Genomic DNA, 7,207 nt, shown 5'->3' with positions numbered 1-7,207 from the left:
ACGACCCGCATCTCAGGAAGCTGGCGAGCGCCGTGGGCAAGATAGCCGTGTACGTCAGGGCTTCCTCAGCCAAGTGTAAACTCAGTCTGAGGATGCTATGGTATCTGCCGGTGGAGCTGTGCGCCACTGAGGGCATAGAGGCGTACAGACCTTTGCTCGACGAGATGGAGAAGGTCTCTCTCAACTACGTACTGCTGTCCTACCCGGAGGACGCAGGCTTGTGCGGACTCTGCGACCTTGGCAATGCTATGATAAGAGGAGGTTGCAACTCCTTGGGGTCCAGGTATCTGAGACTCGACTCGAATCGTGCGAAAAACAGGCGCTCGTCTATCGACAAGGCCCCGTACTCGTTTAGGAAGTGCGTACGGCTCCCCAACTGCTATAAGGAGGACTCGGGTTTCGAGTACGTGGACACGTTCAACACGCAAGACCTAGAAGACCCGGGCTCTGATGACCCGCTATCCCTTTCCGTGGGCCTGTCCTCAAACCCCATACTGAACGATGTCACGTCGCTGGGAAACCATTTCCAGGGAGTACTGAGAGCCCGGGGGCACGCTCAGCCCTTGCTAGTGTCCAGGCTCGCCGAAGTGCCGGATCAGGGCCACGTGGAAAGCGAAGCCCGGAGACTGGCTTTGCCAGGCGAATGAAAAGTCAACAACTTACCCTTGTCCTATACACCATAGGGTGCACTCCAGGGCCACGCTGGGCGCCGTGGTCTTTGCTACACACACTAAGCCGAAATGTTTTGTACCCTGAGACCTGTGTTGTGTTGACTAATGATAGTAATAAAAAACGAGAAAACACACATACAAACAAGCCCTGAGTGAGTGTCTTTATCTTATTTTGTGCGAGTTGTTACTGAGTGCCCAGTGGACGTTGTTACACACACTGAGCTCACAGGTTTTGCACCATGAGCAGTCTCAGGTTGACAAATAAAAATCTGTTGGAACGGAGCTGTGCATTGAGCGAGTTGTTACTGAGTGCCCAGTGGACGTTGTTACACACACTTAGCTCACAGGTTTTGCACCATGAGCAGTCTCAGGTTGACAAATAAAAATGAAAAACTCTCACACACACAAGCCCCGAGTGAGTGTCAACAACGGTCCTTGGTGTAGATTGTGCAGACGCTGGGCAACATTTTGCAACACGGACCGAGTCCTGTGGACGTTGTTACACACACTGAGCTCACAGGTTTTGCACCATGAGCAGTCTCAGGTTGACAAATAAAAATGAAGGGAAACGGACCTGTGCGTTGAGCGAGTTGTTACTGAGCGGCCAGTGGACGTTGTTACACACACTAAGCTCACAGGTTTTGCACCGTGAGCAGTCTCAGGTTGACAAATGAAAATGAAAAACACACACACACACACACAAGCCCCGAGTGAGTGTCAACAACGGTCCTTGGTGTAGATTGTGCAGACGCTGGGCAACATTTTGCAACACGGACCGAGTCCTGGGCCGAGTTGATACGGAGAGCTCCACATGTCTGAAGCCAAGACCTTGTCTCACTCAGTCTGTCTTGTCTCTGCAACACGGGAAACGGACCTGTGCATTGAGCGAGTTGTTACTGAGCGCCCAGTGGACGTTGTTACACACACTGAGCTCACAGGTTTTGCACCGTGAGCAGTCTTAACTCAATAACGGTCTGGCTCGACGTGCAGGAGTTTACAAAGGTCTGGCTCCACATGATGGAGGCTACAAAGGTCTGGCTCGACCGTGCTGGAGATGTTCAAGCCGTAGCTGCTCGTGTGTGTGCTATTATCCGGTGCCTTGACAATTACACTTTATCTTCTTTCCATAAAGTATGTGTGCTTTGTAGTAAAATAAAAGGCTGTACAAATTCAACATGTGTCTTTGTTAATTTTTTTTTATTTCTGTAACAATGATATGGACACTTATACATACATACATACATAAATACATACATATACACAGACATACAAACAAGCCCCGATTGAGTGTCTTTATTGTCAATGTCAGTGTCAACGATGGTTCACGGTGTAGATCGTACAGACATTCAGCAACACGGCAACAAAGATCGAGGAGTCCTCAGCGGAGTTAACACGGGCTCTGGGCATGTGGGGCCAAGGCCTTGTCTTTTACGGGACACGGCTCCGTTGACGTGCTCAAATACTGCCTTGACTAGACCTGAGGGGTACGCGTGTAACTCATCCAGGGTGTGAGTACGATATCCAAGTGACGCCAGTTTGGCATTCGAGTACAGACGGGTCCTCGTTGAGCTACCTCAACGTGCCTTCCTTCTGCGATGTTGCCACAGTCACCTTTGCACATGATGCCTCGGAATGGGTTGTTGGTCATCAGTCGGGTCCTCTTCCTGTACCTGGTTCCGTATTGACAATAGTCGACTCTAACAACGCGCTTGTCCTTGCAAGCCATGTTGAAACCCGTCGTCTTGGCCCGCTCGACATCCCGACGCGTTTTCTTTTCCTCACTGCGGGTCATCAGCTCGACGAAGACGCTCTCGGGGTGATTCCTGACGTCTTCGTAAAGCCTGTGTGAAACCCATCTCTTCCAGAGCATACTAGAATCGGGGTTTTCCACAAAGTACTGCATGGCAGGATTTATGGCATGGAAGTGCTCTATGATGTCTATCGTTTTCCTCACCAGAGAATCTGAGCGCTTCAGGTCCCTGGGTGTCTTAGCGCGAGTCCTGGCCAAGCTGTAGTGTTCACACGGCGGACCGGCGAATATGACATCGGGTGCCGGTCCCGACCAGTGTGTGACGGGGTCCCAGTTTCGTATGTCTACAACGATATCAGCACCGTGACCACCGTCAACGTCTAGCCTTCGCACGTTCCAGCCTGCCTCCACAAAGGGTCTGCAAATGCTGCCCGTGCCGTCAAATAGACTCAGCAGGGTTTTCCGTGTCACGGGTTCCATTGGTTGACAAGCAGTCCTCGGGAGATTTATTTGACAACATGTGTTAACCGGTCGATGTCCGTGCGTGACGAGAATAATCATGAACCCGCTGCACGTACTCTATGTGCTAACAGCGCTGATCATGAGTCTTCCGAGTCAGAAATCTGTGCCTTCGTGGGATAATGTCAATCCAGACAAGTGTAGTCCCAACGTCAACTACTGCCGCAGGTTACGCCGTAACTAACGAACGTTGTAAGCCACACAGTCTGCCATGTCCCGAAGGTCAGAGTGTGATACTCGCCGGAACGTCCTGGCATGACACAATATGTGGACACCGGAGGGATTACGTGGCACCGGGGGGTTTCGCACAGAGGATAGAATCCAAGGTGTTTCTCAACACGCTCGATAGACTGACCGTGGTGGGGCTCCGGGACATGCCAGAGGAGGTTCTTGATAATATGTGCGTTGAATTCTCCAGGCTGGAACCAAACACGTGTGGGTGCAACTTTGAGTACCAGCCCATGTGTACGGGTATGTTGTTCGAGAAAATTTACTACATGTTGAACAAAATGTCATCCTACGAATTGGCAAACCTCATATACGAGACTGTGGCAAAACCGCTACTCGGCCAGCAATATCCGGGACCCGAGGTGTCCATCGAGTTCACGCAATCCAATCCATTGTGGCTAGCGGAACACGACACGGTCATCATACCCACCAAAATCACTATCCCCATGGGCATGTCTGACAGGTAAACATTCAACCAGCTCACGTGGCACACGGGTAGCTTTGGGAGCAGGTTAGTGTTTGCAGCAAACGAGAAGAAGGTTGAGAAGTACAACTCACGATACAACATTACCAGAGTCCTCGATTGGACAAAACGGGACCCGTCAAGTGGCTTCTTGGTGGACACGCTGGACATCTCGCTGGTCGTGGAAAGCTTCCACTGCGGCCTGTTCGACACATTGCAAGCCTACGTTGCCCTTAGTGACAAACAGCACAGGACCGCGATGGGAATATCTGCCCAGCTCAGTGTCAACTGTATCTGGAAACCCAAGCTGAGCCCGGCCTGCAATTGCAGCCGAGCGCTACTGGACTACATCCACCCCGAAGGCCTGTGCTCACCCACGTGTCTCTCGACCCCGTTCGCTCACCTGTCAAAAGGAGTCGAGGGTAATAAGAACGACTGGACTCTGGCAATCACACGCGAGCAACCTGACACCTCGATGAGGAGCGCGGGTAGGGTTCTGTACGGTTCGGTCCCCGCCACGACTGAAAGCTTCTGTCTAGTCAAGATGGACATTTTCACCACCGTCTCGTCTGGACTGAGACGAGACGCACCGTCTGCGCCTCTGGACGTGCTGCGATGTAGCGTCGTGTTGGTGGAGTTTGACATCTTGATACAAGACCGAGCACCGGGTCTCGGTGCACAGTACTTGTCTCTAGCCGTACGATCCTTTTCGAACAAGGACAATGCAAAGACGCCCAAGCTGTACATGGCACTCGCGGCCGTGGACACCTTGCACGCTGTCATCCGCCGAGGCTGGGGAGAGAGGAGTGGCGTGAAGTTCAGATTTTTACACCACTCTAGCCGAGTCACGCCACGCCAGGAAGAGATCGCCGCTGTACTGGACTGGATATTGACCATACACTCGCCGGAGGGGCGCGCTCCGACAGTGGTGGTCATCGACGTGAACCTAGGCGTAAAGTCGTCAGACTTTGCTACGATCAACAATCTATATGGCTCCAAGTTAGAGTTGATCCCCGGGCTGTCGGCAGACATGATCGCGGAGGTCATACGGGCCAGAGCGTACGATTTAGAGTACGATCGCCTTGAATGTAGTGGTAGTAAGGAGCGCTGTTCTGGACTGGCAGAAATATACGACTGGGACGACAACCTCCTGTACCGGAAAGATGGCAACGATCCCTTTCCTGATTGTCGTGAGGCTCCACCGTTCCCTAAGAGCTGCAGTGTGTGCCGGGACGAAGAAGACAAAATCATCCTTGTCTGCCCCAACAGCTATAGCCCATCGGTCATACTGAACAGTGCAGGAAGACAGCTAATTTTTTATCACGCAAACAGTGTAGGAGGAGCGTTGGATGGCACCTTGTCGCCTGAGCAGGAGAAAGCTGAGTCTGTGTTACGGGAGTTAGGCCTGCTTGTGTCGTTACACAGGGCTTTCCTTAACCTGGACACCATATCTGTGTTTACCACGAGTCTCTACACGGGTTGTGAACAAGTGAGGCCTGCTCGCTGGACCGTGGGAGACGCGCTGGAGGAATATGCCATCAAGATGCCGCGTGACGAATGCCACCGGGAGAGAATAGGACTCGTGATGTTCGAGGAGCTGTGCACGAGATCGAACAACCGCGCGGGGATTGTGGTCTCGGTGCCCTCGGCCGACTACGTGCTCCAGAGCTGCGCTCACATGAATCTGCTCAACAGACACAGTGGAAAGGACGGGACCGGGGCCTCTGCCAGGGTCCACTACTCAATGCGTGACCTCACCGGCATCATCGAGGACATGGCCAAGTGGGGAGTGCGTAGATATTCGCTGGGATACCTCGACTACACCATTGGCACCTCTGCACGCGAGCCAACCTTCACGGAGCTCTCACGTACAATCGACTCGGCTGTCGCAAGGCTCCAGACCCTACATTACCGGTATACGAGAGACCCGGCATTCGGAGACGGCGGACACTCGTACGCTCACGTGGACGGAGTTTATAAGCTACAAGGGGGTATGTTCTTCCTACGCGTGACCGAGGGCATGTCTCCGGTCAAAAGCTTTGCGCCGGTTTCCGAGATGTCGAACCTGCGATTGGGCTTGTCCTCGGACATGAACGTAGGCGCTCCGTCGCCCATCGCCGGCGAGCTCGTTGCCCACAACACTATTGAGACGATCAAGGTCATTCCGCATGGTGCGCAGGTTGTCAACCTGAACTACAAGGACATGGTGGCCTTTGTCGATCACGACAGGGAGACAATCTGTGTCCATTCGCCGGACACGGTTGTGAGGAGCAACAATCTCAGGTTTACCTCCTTTGGTGTACACCGAGAAGACGAACAAGACATAGACCACGGGGAGAACCAGCGCCCCGGTTACCACCGCTACATTAGCGGGGCTCAGCATCGCGCTAGGATCTCTGTGACAGTACCGGTCAACGGATCTAGGCACTCCACTGTTCTCCAAAGCGTATCAGAAGCGAGTCGCTGGCTCGGGAAGCCCATGCTCACGGGAGAAGAAGACAAGTGGCTTCACGGTAAGCCCGTGCACAAGATCACCACCACATCCCCATCGGTCCAAGGTTCACTCTCGGGGCTGACCTCGACCCTGGACAGCATGCACTTGATATCCAAGACGGTCGAGTGCATCAGGGGCACTAGTTCGTGCATGGAGTTGGCAGACTATGCTCATAACGGTTGGCCCCAAGGAGGCACGGGGTACCCGATCGCCATTTCAAGCGGTGTTGACGAGCGCGGCGACATGTTGGTTAAGATGATAGTTGCTGTCAACCACGGTTTGAGGCGCGTTGAGATCCCGTGTGACCTGGAGCCGTTCTCTTTTGGATCCCAGCCGCCCTCGTCCCCGCAGCCCGCACCGGGCTACTACGTGCAAAGTGATGAATCCCTGGGCCCCAATGTGAAAAGCTACATTGAGGCCCTGGGACCGCTCACCTCCAGGATCGTGGAAGCCGTCGCCTTCTTCTATTGCCCTGAATTCAACCGAGGTCGTGCTGAGAAGGCCCAGGCGTGTGTGACCGCAATGAACAATTCTCTCGAGTCTCTCGGGGACACGTTCTCTGGACTGCGTGCAGTGCTTGTGCAGGACGAGAGGGCTGCCGAACTGAGAGTGTAACATGTAGCATACATCTCGGCTCACACCTCTGCGCTATGCCTGAGTGCTACTGTACTCGCTTTATTAATCACATTGCGTTGATTGTGATGCTCTGCGCGATGTGCAGTACATACCGGCAACAACGGTTCAGGAAACTCAAATGACGGTGATGGTGATGGTGATGGTGATGATGATGATGATTGGAGATGACTACGGCCTCGCAACTCGCTGCTCAGTGGCAGTTGGAATGAGGCTGAGCTCACCTTGAAAACAGCCAAGCGTGAGTAAACCAGGGCCACGTCCTCGCTAGCAGCACCCTTCGGCGATGTACCCTCTCGTGGACGTCTTGGGGCCACTCGAGCGCTTTAGACCCGGGCGTGTCAACTCTTGGAAAACAGGGCCTCGGGTTCGCAAGTCGTGGATGTCTGCGACCCTACAGGACGTTGATCGACGCGCTGACCTCTGTAGCGGACCACTTGCCGTCAAGA

Source organism: Sander lucioperca, chromosome 11 (genome assembly GCF_008315115.2).
Source record: "Sander lucioperca isolate FBNREF2018 chromosome 11, SLUC_FBN_1.2, whole genome shotgun sequence".
Taxonomy (NCBI): domain Eukaryota; kingdom Metazoa; phylum Chordata; class Actinopteri; order Perciformes; family Percidae; genus Sander; species Sander lucioperca.
Note: the sequence above shows the minus strand (reverse complement) of the source record.